The 21,959-nt window shown below is 30.6% G+C and overlaps 1 protein-coding gene and 1 long non-coding RNA gene across 2 annotated transcripts in view; one reads left to right on the top strand and one right to left on the bottom strand.

The window, feature by feature from the left end:
* Nucleotides 1–21,959, top strand: part of LOC122505079 — a 92,997-nt gene that overhangs the window by 45,232 nt on the left and 25,806 nt on the right. The window lies entirely within an intron of this gene.
* LOC122505082 lies at nucleotides 12,249–13,769 on the bottom strand. Its single transcript, XR_006301891.1, has 3 exons — nucleotides 13,560–13,769; nucleotides 12,732–12,876; nucleotides 12,249–12,418 (listed from the first exon to the last, which is right to left on the bottom strand). It is a non-coding gene; the product is annotated as an uncharacterized LOC122505082 (long non-coding RNA).

Below are 21,959 nucleotides of genomic sequence, written 5' to 3'. Positions count from 1 at the left end.
CGGAGATTGTCGACAAACTTTACCAATTAAAGAACGGGGTACTAAATCAGAAATAGTAAATTTATCAATAAAAAATAGTAAACTATAGAAATATTTCAAAAAATACATATTAACAGATAATATGAGAGCTTTACCACAAGAAACAGAATTTTTAGATTTTTTACCTTAAGTTGTCAATGGTGAATTAAATGATGCAGATGATAATGTTATATTACCAGAACATATTATTCAAAAAGGGAATAGGTACACAAAATTTAAAATAAAATTTAATCCTTTAAAAATAAAATGTTTTTAATAACTATGTGTGTATCTTTAGAGTAATATTAGAAACTTTTCGGTTTAAAAACATTTCTATTTTTAATAGCAGAAAGAAAAGGGGCGTGCGTAACGCGCAAAAATAGTGACTAGTAATTGTTATTTCATGGAATTTTAAACTTTATAATTATTATTTACTCAAAAGGTAGATATCTAAAATTTAATGATAACATTATTGCTTAGTTTTTATTTTATGTCACTGAATACGTAATTCATAGAATATTCTATGAATTAATGAAAATCTATTGTTGATTATATGCAATAGAGATTATAAAAAATTAAATCTTTCATTAAATTAAAATTATGTAAAATATTATTTCACGTATTTAAATTTATGTTATTTGAAAAATATCCTGTAAAACCATCATTATTTCAAATAAAAAAAAATAATTCATAAAAATTATGAGAAATAAATATTATATTTTTAACGATTGTATTTAAAAAATAAAATATTATAGCCATTAAGTCATTACATTATAGCCACTCACCTTAAGAGTAATTGGTGTTTATAAATTTTAAAATTCTATATAATTATTAACTATGATAATCGTCGTATTGTGTCCATTCTGTCCAGTCTGTCCTGGTCTGTCCAGGTCTGTCCAGTCTGTCCACACTTGAAGTTAGACTATTGTGCATGCTTTTGTTTTTTGATATATTCTGATAGATAATATTATACGTCATTATTTTTTCACTAATTTTTTAATTTAATAATATTATTTTTATTTCTCAAATAATTCAAAAATATTTTTATTAATTTAAAAAAATTATTAATGTTATTATATTATTCATTATTTCCTTTGTTTCTAAAAAATAAATCTTACAAAATATTTTCTTTTTTTTATATGAAAAACTTTTTTTTTTTTGCTTAGGGACTTTTGGGAAATCTGCCTACAGATACCTTGGATTCCGCACTCCAAGGTTATGTGGGGTTGGTATGATAAAAAAAACAAAAGGAAATATAAAAAAAAAGAAAAATAAATAAATGTTATAATAAATTTAACAAACTGGCGACCTACTACCAGCCCGACCCACTAAAACCCGTAACCCTTCTTTTGGAGCCCTTTACCCTCCCTCGGAACTGTCGTAAGACTTTAGCCTTCGAGGGTGGCGCTCCAACTCTTTCGCTAATGCGACTTTCTGCTTTTCTCTGCGGTTATCCTGCGTTAATAGTTGAAAACTTAAAACTATTTCAATATAAAAGCGGAATTAACAGCACAGCAATAATAAAAAAAATGTTTAATCAAGTGTAAACAGTCAAAACATAAAATTGCAAACGGATATATGAAAAAAAAAACCGCGTATATAATATTAAAAACATAAAACGGAATAAATTAAAATTGTATAAGGACAAATAAATCACAAAATAAATTAATAAAAAACAAACAAAACAAATTAAAAGCTGTTTAAATTACGCTTTTTTGGCGCCCGTCGAGATCTTTTCTCGACATAACCGAGATTATAAAGTTCTCGACTTGCCGCCAATTCTCTTCTGACTTGGTCATCAGCGATACCATGTTCTCCGGTGTAACTTGACTGTTTACACTTTCGAACATGGCCCGCCTCTCCAAGTCCCATTTCTTGCATGAGAAGAGGGTGTGCTTTGCGTTGTCCTCAGGGAACTGGCAATATGCACACACCTCGTTCTTGCGTAATTTAAAGCGACACAGGTACGAGTTAAAACACCCGTGACCTGTGAACGCCTGAGTCAAGTAATAGGAAACCTGACCGTGTTTCCTATTTATCCAGGTGGCGAGTGCCGGGATAAGGCGATAAGTCCATCGACCTTTTTCCTCACCATCCCATCTTTCCTGCCATCTTTCTATGAGCCTGTGCCTCGCTTCTTTGCGGATCCGGCCCTTGCTTGGTCTTATTTCCTCATCTAAGGAACTGCTTTCTTTAGAAAAGAGAAACATTTCTTCCCTTTCCCTCGCCAAAAGATCTGCTGGCGGGACACTTGCAAGGACCTGGACAGCACTCGTAGATACCGTCTTATATGCAGAGATGATACGCGTTGTTATCGATCTCTGCGCAGACAGTACCTTTTCACAGATGGTTACACATCTTTTACTCCTTAGGGATGGGACCCACGCTGGTGCTGCATAGAGCATTTTAGCGTGGGCGACACTCGCCACCAGTCTCCGTTTTTGTTCACGGGGTCCGCCAACATTTGGCATTAGCCGTGAAAGATTAGCCGCACACTCGATCGCCTTATTTGACGCCGTAGCCATGTGGTGGTGGAAGTTTAACCTTCCATCCAATTCCACACCAAGATATTTAATTTGTTGACTCCACTTGACCTCGAATCCGTCTATCACGATTCGTGGAAGCTTATAACCACGTCTGTCTGTGACTAGCAGTGCCTCGGTCTTTTCCAGGGCCATTTCAAGACCTCTGGTATCCAGCCAGCTTTTTGCAAGTCGCAGACATTCGTTCACCAATGTCCCAAGAGCCTCCTCACTTTTGGCAGTGCACACGAACAACGCGTCGTCCGCAAAGCCGATGATCACCGCACCTTCGGGCAGATCCATTCGCAGAAAATCATCATAAGATACATTCCATACAAATGGACCCACCCTCGAGCCTTGAGGAGCCCCACGCTGCATCTCTTCCCTGAGAGTGCAGGTGTCTCCCTCATATATAACCCACCTGTCGCTAAGATAATTATCCATTATCCGCAACAAGTAGGGCGGCATGTTTTTCTTTTTCATCGACTCGATGAGATCTTTTCATCTTGCGGAATTAAACGCGTTGCGTATGTCAATTGCTACCAACGCGCAGAAGCTCTTCTTTTTTCCAGGTCCCAACTTGTTTTTTCCTGCTTTGGCTATGTCCACAACTGCCTGGATGGCATCAACTGTGGACTTGCCTTTACGGAAACCAAATTGGTGATCGGATAGACTATTCTCTCCGGTCAAGTGGCTTTGCATTCTCTGCAGAACCATATTCTCTAGAAGTTTACCCATCGTATCCAACAGGCATATAGGCCTGTACGATGAAACCTTATCTAGAGGTTTTTCACCTTTCCTTAGGAGGACTAACCTCTGTCGCTTCCAGTCGCGGAAGAACTCTCCTCTCTCAAGGCAAAGATTGAAGCATCGAAGCAGAATCTGGGGTGAAGTGTCGATTACCAACTTTAGGATCTCGTTACTTATCCCATCGATTCCAGGCGCTTTGCCTGTTTTCAATCTTTTGCCTGCTTTTTGCAGTTCACTAAGTGTGAAGAGTTCTTCCTCTTCGACTTTGCAAAAACTCCAGTCCCTTCTAAGGTATGGTTCCGCAGGAGGAAACAAAGAATTTATTATCTTTCTGACCCAATCGGGATTGTCCAAGCCGGGGGTCTTTTGCCTCGTCGCTAATTTCTTAGTAACGATTTTAAAAGCCAGACCCCATGGGTCCTTATCGACTTCCTCGATTAGGTCCTTCCAGCTACGGCGTCGCGACTTGCGGATCTCTTTCTTGAGGTTCTTTTTCGCCTCCTTAAAAGCCTCTTTCAGCAAGGGATCTCCCTTAGATCGGGTATATGTCCTTCTTGCTTTGAGGTGACTATCATGTTTCTCACCGCTCGCACCTTCCCATCCAGACTGCTCGGCCTCTTCACCCAGCCCAAGTCCTCAATCAAAAGGGCTTCTCTTAGGGACCGGCCGAACTTTTCCTTGTCGAGTCTCTTCATATTCCACGAGGAGGTTTTGCGACTAGGAACATCCTGTCTTTTTTCTCCTCGTGTGTCCCCCATCGAGACTGAGAACTCAATGTACTGGTGGTCACTTGCGGTATATTCCTCTGAGACCCGCCAGTCGCTTATGCGGCTAAATAGTTTAGACGATGCGATCGTTAGATCTATAATTGATCCGATCGCACCTCGTCTAAAAGTCCATGTATTGCCTCGGTTCACAGCTAATAAGTCGTTTCTGGAGATCATTTCTCCAATACGAATTCCTCTCTTGTCGAGTCTCGTCTCACCCCACTCTGGCGACTTTGCGTTAAAATCGCCAGTGATGATGACATCCAGCCTGGATTCTGTGAGGCTCGCTTCTAGGTCTTCGATATTGGCTTCGAAGTTTGTCAGTGGGACGTTGGGTGAGAAGTAGCAGCTATACATACGTATATTAGCTACCTCTATCCACACGAACCCACTGCTCGTCTCCAGAAACTTGTCAACCCGCAATTCTGGGTTGCACAGCTTTATGGCGGCTCTCTTCGCCTTATCCTGATACCAAGGGGCGAGGTCGCTTCCTTGATACTGCTCACTGCAGAGCAGGATATCGACCTCATTTTCCCTTGCCGTTTGCATTAGGAGCAACTGTGCATCCTTACTTGTATGCAGGTTGACCTGCAAAAATTTTAAGGATTTGCCCTTTTAATCTTTTGCAGTTCTTCCCAGTAAACCGGGCAGGCTCTCTTTCCGGACTCATGATTTGTTTCTGGCTTTCCCAGGTCCAAGCATGTAAGGCACTTCGGCTTAACGTTACAGCTCTTCGCGAGGTGTCCCTCTCCGCCGCATCTCCGACAGTTTTTACTTCTGTCGGGGCCTTTGCAGAATAGGGTTCTGTGTCCGTAACCTATGCACTTTTGGCACCTAGCTACTTCAACATGCTCGCGAATTTGAGCATATATGAAAAACTTAATTACTTGACCAAATTTTGACTTCTTTCTTAACCCTAAAGAAAATTCTGATACACTCTAAAAATGATTAGACACTTAAGAAATGTTCTATTACATTTATTTACCAATTTCTGAAATTATTTAAAAGAAACATCAATAACTTCTTTTCTAAATAAATTTTAATCATTATTATTTTCTCACAGGAATAAATTATTTTTAATAATTTTTGAAAAAAGTTCTTTGAGAATTTTAAAATCCATTTGTTTACAAATCAATTTTACGAAATTTAAATTATTCAGAAATTCTTCAATTAAATAGGTACGAATTAAAAAATAAACATTTCAAATAATTTCAGGATAACATTCAATTAAACGTTTTTAATATAATTAATTCTACAGAATTGTTAGTTATAATTATGAAAAATACAAATTTTCAAAGAATTTGATTTGAAACCATTTTAAATTTTAATTATTTCTTAAAATTCATGCTATAATGCTTTTAATAATCAATTATTATGTAAAACTTTAACTGAAATTCATTTTAAAATAAATTTTTATTAGATAATTCAATAATTTAAATGCAAAAATAAATAATTTATTTAATATTTGAAATTTCTTAAAATTGAAGTCTCATAAAGAATTTTATCAAAACATTTTTAAATCATTGATTTCTTTTAACGATTTTTCATAAAATTTTTAAGAACAATTACATTTTTCGATGAATTTGATTAAAATTGTATTAAAAATAATTTAAACTCTGACATGAGTTTGATTTATGAAAATAATTGAATTCCTAAAAGAAATTTTATTATTTATAAAAATAATTAAATTATTGCGAAGAAATTTATAAAAATATTGTAAATAATAGATTTCTTATTAATTTTTTTAAAAATAATTGACATTTTGACGAGAATATTAAAAAATTCTTTTTCTGTGAATTTCTGTGAAAAATTTTATTACTTTTGAAAATAATTGCATTTATGCAATTAGTTATAAATTTTCAAAAATTCAATTTATTATTGGGAGGCTTAAAAATGAATTTTGTGCAAAAATTAATTTTGAGCAAAGTTAGCAAAGCATTCAAAATTTTTGCTCACAATTTTTTTTAGTTTTTTTGTTATTTGTAACAGGAATTTGTCGTAAATTACTGAAGTAACATTTCAAAAAACTTTAACTAATTCATTTTTTCACCCCGAGTCAACAACCTGACTCAGGGTGATCGATAATTTCAACTCTATTATTTAATTAATTCATTTTTTGAAGGCACAAGTAAGGCACTTATATAATTTTATGCAAAGTTAGCAAAGCAGTGATAAATTTTGTAAATTTTAATTTTTAACGAAATTTATTTTTCTTACTAAACGAAAAAGTAGACATAATTTGATAATTTCTATTTTATAATCATAATTTTCGCACAGAATTTTGTTTTTTTTAATATTTGAATTCATTTTTGTGATTACACATGTGTAATCCCGTTTTTATTGTTTATGGCTGCGTCTACAATAAAAAAAATAATGTGTAATTTGTAGTGTAATGTATATTGTTTTTGGCATTGACAACTGTAAGGGGCAATTACACTATACATTACACAATTTTCTACACATTATTTTTTCTGTTGTAGACGCAGCCTATAGGCATTATTATTAATTACACAGTGCAACATTTTTGAGGTCATCGAATGAGCACTAAGTTTTGACTTCAGTTTCTGAAAGTACTTATCAAAACTAGCAAAAACCTATTTCAGTTTTGCTAGATTAGCTCGGATTTGAATTTTATCGACATTTGAATTTTTTTTGAATTTTCACATTTTTCAGTTTTCTGATACGGGCGGATGGGAACACTGGCTATTAAAAGTTTATTAAAAAAATTCGCAATGGTCACAATTTGAAAAGTAATAATCCCTTTTTAATTACAGAGAAAGAAAAAAAATTTAGTCGAAAATTGTTCCAGTTACGAATTTTTTTTGGCTTTTTTACATTTTTTGGTTTTATGATAAAGCGGGTAAAAACGCTGGCTATTAGAAGTTTATAAAAAAATTTGTAATGGTCACCATTTGAAGAGCAGTAATTCCAACCTAATTTCTAACATTGAAAAAAAATTTGGTCAAAAATTATCCTAGTTATGAATTTTTTTTTGTAATTTTTCAAATTTTTCGGTTTTTCTAATACGAGAGGGTGGGAACACTGGCTATTAAAAGTTTATTAAAAAAATTCGCAATGGTCACAATTTGAAAAGTAATAATCCCTTTTTAATTACAGAGAAAGAAAAAAAATTTGGTCAAAAATTGTTCGAGTAATGAATTTTTTTTTGACTTTTTCACATTTTTCGGTTTTTTGATAAAGCGGGTAAAAACGCTGGCTATTAGAAGTTTATAAAAAAAATTCGCAATGGTCACCATTTGAAGAGCAGTAATTCCAACCTAATTTCTGACATTGAAAAAAAATTTGGTCGAAAATTATCCTAGTTATGAATTTTTTTCGTACTTTTTCAAATTTTTTTTGTTTTTGATCCGGGCGGGTGAGAACGCTGGTTATTAAATTTTTCTTTTTTAAAAACGCAATGGTCACATTTTGGAGAGCAATACTTCCTCTTTAATTTCTGACAAAGAAAACAAAATTTGGTCAAAAATTGTTCCACTTATTAATTTTTTTTGACTTTTTCACATTTTTCAATTTTTTGATCAGGCGGGTGGGAACCCAGGCTATTAAAAATTTATAAAAAAATTTCGAATGAACACAATTTAAAGAGCATTAATCCGTCTTTAATTTCTGCCCAAGATAAAATATTTTATTCGAAATATTTGGTTTCGAAAAAATTAAAAAAAAATCAAAACCCTCGGTTGCACAGTTCCGCGGGTATACAAATGTACAGAAATAAATATAAATAAATAACACGAATAATTTTCTACTAATTTTTTTTCTTTTATCAGAAATTAAAGAAGGATTATTGCTCTGCAAAATGTGACCATTGCGTTTTTAAAAAAGAAAAATTTAATAACCAGTGTTCTCACCCGCCCAGATCAAAAACAAAAAAAATTTGAAAAAGTACGAACAAAATTCATAACTCGAACAATTTTTGACCAAATTTTTTTTTCAATGGCAGAAACTAGGCAGCAATTACTGCTCTTCAAATAGTGACCATTGCAAATTTTTTTTATAAACTTTTAATAGCCAGCGTTTCCACCCGCTTTATCAAAAAACCGAAAAATGTGAAAAAGTTAAAAAAATTCATAACTCGAACAATTTTTGACCAATTTTTTTTTTCTTTTTCTCTAATTAAAGAGGGATTATTGCTTTTCAAATTGTGACCATTGCGAATTTTTTTAATAAACTTTTTATAGCCAGTGTTCCCATCAGCCCGTGTCAGAAAACTGAAAAATGTGAAAATTCAAAAAAAAAATTCAAATGTCGATAAAATTTAAATCCGAGCTAATCTAGCAAAACTGAAATAGGTTTTTGCTAGTTTCGATAAGTACTTTCATAAACTGAAGTCAAAACTTAGTGCACATTTTATGTGTTGCACTGTGTTATCTATTCCCAGGTTAAAATCCCCGTACAGGATCCTTAAAGGATCCTCTCGGGATCCTTTGCAGGTCCTGTGCAGGTTCCCGACCGGATCCCGTACCCGTCCTGCACAGGATCCCGACCGGATCCCGTGCAGGAAATTGGAACAGGGTTCCTGTGCAGGTTCCGATGCAGGAACCTTAGCTATCAAAGGTTCCTGTAAAAGTTCCTGTTCAGGAACACTTTCAGGATCATGTACATGAAACTTTTTAATTTTTTTTAATTTTTATATGTTAAGCAACATTTGACATACATAGACTTCATGTTTCAATATGTTAGGCTCGTATAACAATGTTGGACAGAAAAATGTATTGCGCATTCAAGAAACTCATAGAAAACTACTGCGCAAAAGTTAAAGATATAAATAAATTAATTGAGAAAACTGTGTAGGATCCTTTACGGGTTCCTTACAGGATCCTTTATACTTAAGTACCTGCAGTTTACAAAACTGTAAAGGTTCCTGTGCAGGAACCTTTACAAAGTTTCCTGTACATGATCCTGCAAGTGTTCCTGTACAGGAACTTTTACAGGAACCTTTGATAGCTAAGGTTCCTGCATCGGAACCTGCACAGGAACCTTGTCCCAATTTCCTGCACGGGATCCGGTCGGGATCCTGCACAGGACCTGCACAAGATCCCGAGAGGATCCTTTAAGGATCCTGTACGGGGATTTTAACCTGGGTTGATACTAAGAGAACCTACACGCGCGCTTTAGCGCGCGTTTGTTTAGCTGTTACATATACAATAATTTAAAATTCGAGTGACATTTTATGTGGAATTGCCCATATACAAAGAATTGTAATTGTTTTCAAAATGTTTTATAATAAATCGTGCATAAATGTTAATCATGAATATTAAATAAATATTTTCTATCGTTGACTCTTTAGTTTTCTTGATAATTTATTCTATTTTAATGGTATTTAATTAAATTGTAAACTAAATATTCAGACAAGGAAATTGTGAGTATTGCCACCTAGCGTGTGTTGAGCGCGGCTACCTTTCTCTACACTCCATGTTATCGACACTTTACATTGGAAGAAAAATTTATTATTTTAATTAATGTTTTTATTGTTAATATGCAATAATTAAGAAAACTATGTAATAAATTAAATACATTAAATATCAAAAAATATATATTGATGGCTTTTTTTAGCATTTTATTCTTATTTTCATTACAAATTAATAAATTTCACACACTATTTCAACTGTCATATTAGCACTTTTACACTTTAGACATTAATATTTAATTATGTACAACACAATTTACCCTAAATATTGGATAAATTTATACTTTAATACTCCATTTATTATTTTCAATAGTTTATTTCAACTTTCTATGCATTTATATTGAATTATTCGACCAATTACTTTCCCGTACTTTTCTGAACTCCAAAAATACAGAATTTTAATTTTCTAATTCAATATTTCCCAACAAAAGTTATTTTTTTAGTCTCCTATACTTTGCAGTACTTTCCCGTACTTTACCGAACTCCAAAAATTCAGAATTTTAATTTCCATATTTGAGGCTCCGGATTTAAAAGGGCACTTTCACCATATAAAGTCTATGCGGAAAGTGCCCTTTTAAGATCTGAAGCCTCATTTAATATTTTTAAAAAAAGTATTATTTTACTCTCCTATACTTTGCTGTACTTTCCCGTCCCGGCAAGAATGCTGAAATTGAGTGGAATTAAAAAAATGAATTCCATTTAATACCTGATTTTTCCTATATTTCGTAACTCTACGTAAAGAATAGAAAGCAGCCAACTTGAATTCTTTTTTATTCCGTTCAAGTAAAACGTGAAACGGAATTAAATGGAATTGAAAATTTTAAGGATTGAATATAAACAATAATATTTTTAATTCTTTATCAATAAACATTTTTCAAATAATAAAAAGTATTTTAAAATGAATTTAATAAATAACAACTGAACTTTAATTTATGAAGTAAGTAAAGAAAAATATAAATTTTTATTAGAAAATGAAACAGTTTATACATTTATTAAATAATAGTGTGCATATTACACAGCCACACAAAAAAAAAAGTTCTGATCTGGGGGTCTCACTATGTAGACTTTATGTTTTTTGGGTCGCTGAATCCGAATCCGAGGTCCATTTAACCCCATCAGATCAGGATTTTGACATAACCTCAAAAAACCAATATGGCGGACACATTTTTGAAAAGTTCATTGGATTCGCTTCAAATTTGTTACTCGGGGGTTTTTGGGTTCGCTGATTACGAATTTGAAGTCTGATTTCAAAAATTCAAAATTGGCGGATCCAATATGGCGGACACGTTTTTGAAAAATTCATCGGATTCGCTTGAAATTCGTTACTTGGGGGTTTTTGGGGTCGCTGATTACGAATTTGAAGTCAGATTTCAAAAATTCAAAATGGCGGATCCAATATGTATGTGTCAGCCATATTGGATCCGCCATTTTGAATTTTTGAAATCAGACTTCAAATTCGTAATCAGCGACCCCAAAAACCCCCGAGTAACGAATTTGAAGCGAATCCAATGAACTTTTCAAAAATGTGTCCGCCATATTGGTTTTTTGAGGTTATGTCAAAATCCTGATCTGATGAGGTTAAATGGACCTCGGATTCGGATTCAGCGACCCAAAAAACATAAAGCCTACATAGTGAGACCCCCAGATCAGAACTTTTTTTTTGTGTGGCTGTGTTATTCTTAACACAATTTTATCTGAATTCCTCGAAAAATGTAATTATTTTCAGAAGTTTTATTAAAATTCTTCAAAATAAATCAATTATGAATTATAATTCATAATTTTAAAAGAAAATTCAAATAAACTTTTTCAAAAATTTAATTCTACAAAATTGTTAGTTAAAATTTTTAAAAATTAAAATCTTCAAAGATTTTAATAAAATTTTCAAAAATAATTATATTTTTCGTGGAATGCGATTAAAATTGTATTAAAAATAATTGAAATTCTACGATGAGTTTTATTATTTATGAAAATAATTGGATTATTGTTTAAAAAAATTTATAAGTAGTGAAGTTTCTGTGATCTTTGTATTATTTATAGACATAATATAATATTAAATATTAAAAAATGATTAAATTATTTTGAAAAATGTTATTAAATTAGTAGATTTTGAAAATCATTGACTTCAGACAAATTTAGGTATCTGAAGTTGGCATCGATAACTATTTTTTTAGTGATAAAATTTTATTATTTTTAAGGATAATTGAAATTTTGGTGAGAATTTTTAAAAAATTTTGTACACAATTGTTAATATGTGGAGAATTTTATTACTTTTTGAAGTAATTGAATTTCTGCAGTCATTTTTAACTTCTCAAAAATTAGATTTTTTTAGTGTTCTTAACCAAAATTTTTCTTTAAATCTATTATTTTTAATAATTAATTAACTTTATTTTAAAAAGTTTAGCTAATTTCAGAAAAATTTTAATTATTACAATTAAAATTGAAATCTAAGTCTTTTCTATAGCAGCAGAATATCTAACAATTTAAATTAATTTTACTATTTTTGAACAAAAACTGCCCAATACCGTGCACGCTTTTATCCATCCACTTTTAAGAAAACTAAACTTATTTATAAAAATTATACATATCTATATGCAATATTTTTGAAAATAAAAAAAAACAGTTTATTTGTAATATAATTTTTTAAAAATAATGATCTTCACTTTTGTTACGATAACCAAAACAATGATGTATTAATGGAAAACAATGATTTACACATTCTGTTAGAGAAAAGAATTATATTTACTTACTGAAGTCTCTGCAGGATCGACTTTATACTTTTTACTTTGAGGTACTTTTGAGAGATTAGCGTGATCATTTGAATTCTTTGTTTTCTCCACAGGAAGTAAATCTGTACTATTTTTAGTAATTTTATTTACATTTTCTTCCTTTATTTTCTTTATTTTGTCGAGTCTATTTTGTAGACTTTTCTCGATCTATAAATTGAATTGTTAAACAAAGATATTTAAAAAATTATTGTTGAATAGTATAATAAGCAAAATATATTATAAAAAAATGATTTTACAAAACATAAATCTTAATTAAAATGTCACTGATGAATAATTTTTAGTCTAAAATATGTCAAAAAAAATTAATGATTATGAAACAAATTGAATTCATGCTTTTTGAAAGAAACTCTTATTTTATTCGAGAAAAAATGTGCTATTTTTATTACCGCCAACTAAGGCTATTTTGTGTTCGCGAGGTTTTTAATGAATAAAATCTCAAATATGACAAGAATAAAATTACCTTTTTCATATTGTTGTTAGCTATTGAAGGATCAGGAACATCGTTTTCGGTGTCGCTAGTGTCTATTGGAGGAATTAGAAATTTCGCACATGGTTTACTTACTCTTCTATTTTTTTCAGAATATCCTCTACTTCCTTTAATGAATCTAAAATAAAAGAATTTAATAAGTTCAGCTGTCGTTTCATATATTGAATTTATTATTTCTAATTGAATTAGCATTTTAAAATATTGTTTTAATTTTAATAGTTAATTATTTTATTTGTTATATTACTATTATATATTTGCTACAAAAAATATTTAATTAAAAAACATTAGCCCATTATATTTTTTAAAGATAGCTGTATATGAGAAAGAAAATTACAGTCCATATGTCACTCGCATAGCTTTTTTTCTCCAAAGAAAAGAAATAAAATGTTAAAATGTTATTAATTACTTTGTGAAAATATTAGTTTTTATACAAAATTAGAATTTAGTAATTATATGAAACAAAGTTTTAATTTAAAATATTTTAAATGGATATTTATTTTCTTTAATTATGTAAAATATTATTTTAATAATTTTTTTTAAATTTAAAAAAAATTATTGAAGAAAATAATAAATAAATAAATAAAGTTCTTTCTGAAACGGAAAAACATATCATATGATTTAGAAGATAAATGTTAATATTCAAGGGAAGAAAAAAGTTATTTCTGAAAATACCAACCACGTGGTCATAAGCAAGTTAATAAATCTATTAATTTTATTGACAAAGTACATCTTTTTATTGAAAGAACTTTACACTCAAACTATGAAATAAATGTTTATTTTGAATTTATATATAATACTTACTTGCAATAAAATTGACAGTTCCGTACAAGACGGAATCATTTACATCAAATTTATATGATTTGAATCGTTCGTGTTTTTTTCATCGAAATGATGAACAGATTTTAATGGGACTGTGTGACAATTTTCTGACCCACATTCCAACATCACAACATATTTATTTTCCATACTGATTGTGATAATGAATATTTATTTGAATATAAAAACACTTAACTGATATTTTTTAAAAGTAAACACACGTATCAAAAACTGCAAAAAACTCAACAGGTTTCAAGCACACTATCAAGGCGATCGCACAGCTCTGCATGCATGTCAAGACAGGCATAGTTGGCGTGGTAACACATGAGAGTAAAGAAGTCAGAAAATTCAAATTTAATGTTTTTTCTCTCTTGCTCTCATGCAGGCACTAGGGCTGTGCGAGCGCCTTCTCTTCAGCGCGAGTCTACTTTTTTTCGCAAATACTCTGCGCAAGACTGTTTTGTCATTTGTCTAACTCACTTTTGCATTTTCGTTTGCTTTTTGGTAAATCGAAAGCGAGTTTCAGAAGTGACATGTGAGATATTAAGCATGATTATAATGGCTAACGTAAACTTGTATGCACATTTCGAACGTCTAACAGTTAATTCTTCCCCTTTCTGAGTGTTGCGGAAACGCCGCAAACGTTTATAGGTTAGACTAATTTTGATTGGCTTTCCCATAGAGAACTTTAAAAAATTTCCACAATTGCAAATTTTCTATGAGAATAGCCAATTAAATGTTATAAAAACCTTAGTCTATTTCCGAATTGACTAAGAAAACGTGGAGGTACGCAAATAACCGTCTTTTATATGTGTATATCAAGAAGACTAGAGAAAAATATATGTAATTAAAGTACATAAATAATATCATTATATTTATAATCCTGATAATTCAGGTAAGTGTTGTTTTTACATAAAAACCTCTATATTATATGGGTAAAAATAAAAAAATTGACAACTTTTTGAAAGAAAATAAAGTTATACAAAAAAGTTTATAGCTATATTTAATTTTCTATTTTTAGTTAGTTTAATTATTTAATTACTGAATTTTCCTGATAAATAATAATAACATATTATTTAGAATGTTAAACGTTTTAGAATATGAATATTTAAGACTATTTTTTTGATATCTAATGAAATAGATTTTAAAAATTTTGATTCGCCGTATCGTAAAAGAGCACGCATATTTTTCTCGGTCGAAATCTAACTCCCCTGAACACTCAAAATTCAACTTCTGAATTTAAATATTTTTAATACACATCCTTATAGAAAATTTCATTGTACATCTTTTTTTCTTGTGAAATTTTGTTCTATCTATTACCGTTTTCAAAATATTTGGGAAAAACTAGTTTTTTTTAAAAATGTAAATTTAATGACATTTTTCATTTCAACTCGCGATATTTCAAACAATTTTAAAAATTTTTCAATGAAACAAAAAATAAAATACATTTTAAAGTACATTCTACGAATGATAAAAAAAGAAAAAAGTTGTTTTCTTTATAAACAAAATTGTTATTAATTTTTTTCTTTAATACTGTAAAAATCTTGAACTACAATCTTCACAGCTCTCGTTTAACGGACGAATTTTGAGTAACAGATAACTTTCAGTGAGAAAGTTGTTTATTATGATCCAAAAAAGTTTTCTGGAAAATCATAGGGCTAATAATTAATTAGTGTCGAAATGGTGAATGTTTCAAGTCGCTAGCGACCAAACATATAGTACGCGTCACTCGCCATAGGTGCTTTGGGGTGTTGTTTTATAGGTTATGGCCAATTATACTCTGTAAGATGTTTGTATTTAAAATCATAAATTTTTAACAACGAAATTATTAATTATCCAGGACAAGATTTAAACAATTTTTTTGATTTGGCCCATGTACAATTGAAGGGCTACATAAAATAAGGGGACGAACTCGTGGTTGAAAGGGATAATATCAGTCAGGTAGCAGCAAGCCGCTCAAGGCTTGTCACTGCTACCCGACTGGTAGTATCCCTTCCAAGCCTCGCGTTCGTCCCCTTATTTTATGTAGCCCTTCAATTGTTACAATTTTTTGAAGAAATTTAAGTTCAAACTAAAAGGCAAGGTTACACAGACCCTGTATGTGTTCCGAGGGATATAATAAGATATATAAAAATAATGTAAAATATAAATTTATAACCATGTATAATTTACATTTAAAATTTTCTTTAATTTTAGTCATGGATGAAAGGAAGAGGAAAAGGTTCCACAACTTACCATTAGATCCCGATTACAGGACGGGGATGATATCTAAAAGGACTCAAAGAGCTTGGGAAAAAAAACCGGAAAGTGCAAAACAAAAGTAATATTATTTCTAATAAGGAATTAAAAAAAAATTTTTTTCTGTAATTATGTTTGTTTATATAAGGTTACTTATTTAATATTTAAAACATAGAAATCTTTTTAAAGATATATGTGGTCGTGCGCATCAAAATAGGCCTATTTTTCTGTTCTAGTTTTCGAGATAATCTCAATTTATTATTTCGGCAAAAGTCCTGATTTTTTCAGTATTATTAATCTACACTTTCATACACAATATTTAGACAAAAATAGACATATTTTATTCAGTTTTTTTCATTTCTATTTTTCTAGCTCAACAGTTTGATAAGAATGCGACATCATGTAGCGAAGAGCAGCAACCTCCTGCACTTCAACAGGAATTGGATGAATTGCATCCCGACAATTTTTATACCAGCTCTTCGTCTGACAGTGATGAAGAAATCCAGGAACAGAATATACAGAATATTTCGAATTTCGAGAACTTGAACGATTCATATTCACAGCAATCATTACCAGAAGAGGATAATGAATTTGAACATAAAATCATGTTCAGTGCATCAGGTCAAACTGTTAATGACGTTTTGGAAATGGTTGTTGCCTATAATTTAAGGTTTGGCGGTTCGTTAGAGTCACGTAATATGCTATTAGAAATGTTCAAAATTTGTGCTGGGCCTGATTTTCAAAATTTAAATATATGGGAGAGTCTCCAGTTGTGAGACACCTCCAGTTGTGAGACAGTCAATTTTTTTTAACATGCAATATTAAAAATCCGATTGGTTTATATAAAAACATTTCTTTTTACATGAGCCAACTTTTTCGTGTACGCCGAAGCGGATATATTAACTGTTTTTGTTAAATACCAACACTGTGTGTGACAATCGACTAAAAAGCGTTTTTTCAATAAATGCAAAGTACTTTTTTTCCAAGTTAATTAATTGGAAAAGGTAAATGTAATGCATTTTCTTTTAGTGTTTTCCTTATATTTTGTTATGCAATATTGCATTGTTCCAATCGACGGTTGAAAATGATTTAATTTTCCTTTTTCAAAATAGCGCCAATTTCTGGGTGTGAGACACAGCATATCACCAGTTGTGAGACGGTGTCAACACCCATCTGGGCAGCATAAAAAATACGACTTTGCAGGGATACTATTTAAATGTTGTTTTGATTTTTTTTTCTAGTATTTTTGGGCATGTCAAGTGGAAAAAAGTTAATTGATTCAGAAGAAATCAATTTTAATGCTCTTGTTGAAGCTATTAAATTGTGTTTATTTGATATTCATATTTTGGCGAATAAATATTATTATTTAGTATATAATAATATATATTATTAATATATTTAATTATTTCTACTAAACATAACGTTTTATGTCAAACTTATTAAATTTTAGCAATTTTTAATGAGTGTCTCACAACTGGAGACATTTTTTTTTTTTTAAAAAAGCGATGTGCTCGGAAAATGTATCGTAAAATTTTTTGAGTTCATCGAAACACTATACTTTCTTTTAATAAAAGTTGCGTATTTCTGTTACCTTTCGAACGGTGTATTTTATTTACAATTTCGTTTACCTGTTTACAATTTACGGGTCAAAAATGAAACCCGTCTCACAACTGGAGACTCTCCCCTAATTACAAAATTTCGAAAATTTTCGATATACCACCAGAGAAAGTAAAATTTCATTTTTATTGTGAGCAATGTATGAATGTTTTAGATTCTTCTATGAAACCAAATATAAAAGGTCAGACAATGATTTGCTTCGAATGCAAAAAAGATTATATAATGAATCTTAGCAATAATAATAATTTCCTCACTGTAGATTTAGAATATCAAATTCAAACGTTACTCGAGAAAGAAGATCTCAGACAATATTTCATAAAAAAGGAAGCTGATAATGATTGTTTAATGGACACAAATATTATTCGAGATATTGATGATAGTTTATTGTATAAGAAAGCTATTCAAAAGTGTCCAAATCATGTAACTTACATTGCAAGTACAGACGATGCACCATTATTTCAAGTATCTAAAAGAAATTTTTGGCCTCTGCAAATAATGTTAAATAATTTACCACCAGCTATGAGACATAAATTTGTATTATTAGGTGGCATGATGGTTGTAAATACTGAACCAAAACCTGCCTTAATGAATGCATATATTGATGAATTTTCAAAACAAGTAATTAATTTATGTTCAAAAGGGATAAAACTAAAATTTCCAAATAAGGATCTTGAAGAATATCTGTACTTCACTCTAATTTTTGTTGTCGCAGATTCTGTTGCGCGAGCTATTTTAAGAAATTGTCTACACTATAATGGTTATTGTGGATGCGGTTATTGCTATCATCTAGGTAAATATATTAAGGGGTTACGTACACTTAGGATTTTCAAAAAATCGATTTTTTTTAAAATGCATTTTCTAAAAGTATACCATTTCAAAAGTATTCTCTGAAAATTTGAGACAAATCGGACTATTATTTATGGAGATATAGAATTTTGAATGCAGCCGACTCAGCCGTTACTTTGGCCAGGCGGCGGTATTCAAAACTTTGAACTCGTTTTTCTCAAAACCATGTTTTGGGAGTCGGTGATCACTGTAACTTGAGAACGGCTTTACCGATCGGTTTTAAATTTTTACCACTTATTTGTTATATAGTTGGCCGGTACTTGAACGAAGGATTTTTTTTTTGACAATAATTTTTTTTTGTAAAGCCGAAAATGTGAGTAAAATTTTGGTCAAAAAACAATTTTTGACTTTCAACATCCGCCATTTTGCGAAAAATCAAAATTTTTTAAATCCCTTCGTTCAAGTACCGCATTATATTATTACCTAACGATTTCTTCTTCACGATTTGATTTTAGATGATCTAGTCAAGAGATAGCGTGATCACCGCGAAACCATTTTTATTTAAGGAGCTCACGCAAATATTCTATCATTCGCATATTTCTTTATATTTATGGACTATAATTTCAGAAAATTTTCTTGAAATATATATATTTTATGTGGAAAAAGATTTGTTAATAATTATTTTAATGTGTGTCCACAAAAAATTCCTAAAAAACAGCTTTTTTTGAAGCTCTAACTGTACGTAGCCCCTTAAAGAAAAAAGAGGAATAAGGTACCCATTTTTGGAGGAAGCCTCACCAATTCGTACCCATGAACTTCATCTCCAAGATGTAAAAGACGCGTGTGCTCGTGGTTCATTTGTAAATGGGGTCAAAGGGAAATCGAGCTTTATGAATATAGGAAGCATTGATATGGTCTGGGGTTTCCCTTTAGATTATTTACACAATGCGCTGTTTGGAGTATGCGAGCAAATTTGGGATAATTGGCATCATATTTTAACTCCTAAAGAAAGAAAAAAAATTGACGAGTTACTTCTTAAAATACAACTTCCTCGAGATTTGAAAAGAAGTCCTGAAAAAATTTCTAGTAAAAGTATTTGGAAAGGAACTCACTGGAAAGCATGGTTACTCTATTATTCGCTTCCAGTATGTTCGGAAGATATTCCTTTACAATTATTAGAACATTTTGCTCTATTTGTGAATAGTATGTTTACATTATTGAAACATGAAATAAGTAAAGAAGAATTAGAAACATGCGAAATAAATTTATTAACATTTGTTGCAAAATATGAAGTTTTATACGGTACACAAAGCATGACTTTTAATGTTCACTGTGTACAGCATCTTGTGCAAACAGTTCGCGAATCAGGTCCGCTTTGGGCTACATCTGCCTTCCCGTTCGAACATAATATTCATTTTTGTAAAAAAACACTAAATGGTCCAAAAAGCCCAGATCAACAGATTGTTAATAAATCGTTAAATTTGCTTAAATACCGCGTTCGTCCACCAGTAACGAATATTTCCGCTAAAGCAAACAAATTTTGTGAAACCATTTTTTCATCGAAAATATTAACAAAAAGTGGTTTAAAATCTAAAAATGTGACATTCCTTGGACCACATCACAAAAATATTTTTGAATCCACGATCAATAAACGGTTTGAAAGGTGTATATATGAAGATCGTATATACAGTAGTATTGATTATTGTCGTACTAAGAAATTTAACGACACTGTTATTGTTTAAAAAAAGGATCGTTTGCTCAAATAACTAGTATTTTATTGATGCCAGATGGCTCATGTTATTTTACAGCTAAACAATTGCTAGTCAAGCCATTGTGTGTAAGAGATATAACTTTAGTACACATTTGGGAAATTGTAAAAAATGTTAATCATCCACCTATATCTATTTTCGAAGTATTTTCCAAGTGTGTAGTCCTAGACTTCAGTGATGTACAATATATTTGTTGTATTCCAAACACATTTGAAGCACAATAATTTAATTCATAATAATAGGAATTATCGTTTATTTCAACAATTGTTTTATCTATCAATGTATTGTGCATTTCGTTGCAATATTTGATGCCGTTTCTTTTATTTGACATTTTCTAAAATATTTCAATCTTACGAATTATCAATTTGAGACAATTTTTTTTATACAACATTAAATAGACTTTAAATCGAGCAATTTTTGCACTAAAAAATTCCAGAAAATATTTCATACCTTTAAACAATGTCTACCTTTATCGACTTTTAAATTTTCTATAACATTTATAGAAAAATGAGCGTAGCATAATAATTTTTGTTACTACATCATTAATATATGTATTATGGATATATATCTTACAATGTTAAAAAAATATGTATTATGATTCAATAAATACAATATAAAAAGTAGAATTAATTATTAATTATAATTAATTAATTATAATATACTATGTGTATAATTGTATTACAGAACATAGTGAGCTAAAATTAAATACCAAAAAGAAATTTTTAGTTTACAAAAAATAAAATAAAAAAATAAATTTAAATCAATAAATTTAAATCATCCCGTGTGGAAAAAGCCACGTTCGGGCCCCACTGTTCAGAGGCTCCCGTCGGGGCCCATGTGGAAGATCTATGAGGAGGAATCCACGAGGACCCCGCTCTTTCCCCTTACGGTTGCCCTGCTCAAAAATTTATCTCAGTTTCAAAAAAATATTTTTTTATTAAAAAACTTTAGTTCAGAATGCATTAAATTACATTTCAAAGCACCCGAAATAAATATTGAGTGACATTTTTCCGGAAATCCTATCACAAAAATATGGAAATTTACGAGGACACCAGCAGGGCCCCTGCTCTTAGCCATTATGAATGCCCTGCTCAACAATTTTTCTAAGTCCAAACAACGAATATTTTTTACAACAAAAAATTATTGTTTACAATCATTTTAAACAATGAAAAACACGTTTTTAACAAATATTTATTCACACTTTTTTGAAAATATTCAACTCACATAAGGGGCAAATCCTTGAGGGCTCACATCATTGATTAGCAAAAATTTTTAAGTCCAAAAAGAAAAATATTTTTTTAAATCAACAAATTGATGTTTATAATGATTTTAAACAATGAAAATCGCGTTTTTAACAAATATTTAATGTTACTTTTTTGAAATTTTTCAACTCATATAAGAGCAAATCCTAGAGGGCCCACATCATTGACTAGAAAAAATTTCTAAGTCCAAAAAAAAAATTTTTTTACTTAAAAAAATTAAAGTTTATAATGATTTTAAACTATGAAAAACGCGTTTTAAACACAAACGTTTTGACATTTTTTTTGAAATGATAAAAATATTAATTTATGAATATTTATGGTCTATTAATATATTATTAATATTGTTATTATTATTAAACTATTTAATTATTTGTCATGGTGTATTAGTGTAAATAAATGATTTATTGAATCATCAAAAGCAAGTCAGCAAGTCACCTACAATAAAGCAATATTTTTCAAGTAGGTCCCGTAGCACAGTGGTAAGAGTGTTGTCTGGTAGTCAGTTGGTCGTAGGCTCAATTCCCGCGTGCGTCAGATTTTTTTTTGTCACGATTTGATTAAAAAAAGTAAACATTGTTAAATAAGAATGTTATTATCAATAATTGGACTAATTTGTTATTAATAAATAATTAATTTATTAATTTAATTGAAAATAAAGTTGTAGGCATTTTATGAAATCCACAAGGGCACCGCGTGGAAAATCCATATGGAAT

Source organism: Leptopilina heterotoma, unplaced genomic scaffold (genome assembly GCF_015476425.1).
Source record: "Leptopilina heterotoma isolate Lh14 unplaced genomic scaffold, ASM1547642v1 Lhet_34, whole genome shotgun sequence".
Lineage (NCBI taxonomy): Eukaryota > Metazoa > Arthropoda > Insecta > Hymenoptera > Figitidae > Leptopilina > Leptopilina heterotoma.
The sequence above is the reverse complement of the archived record's forward strand: the minus strand, read 5'-3'. Positions and strand labels throughout refer to the sequence as shown.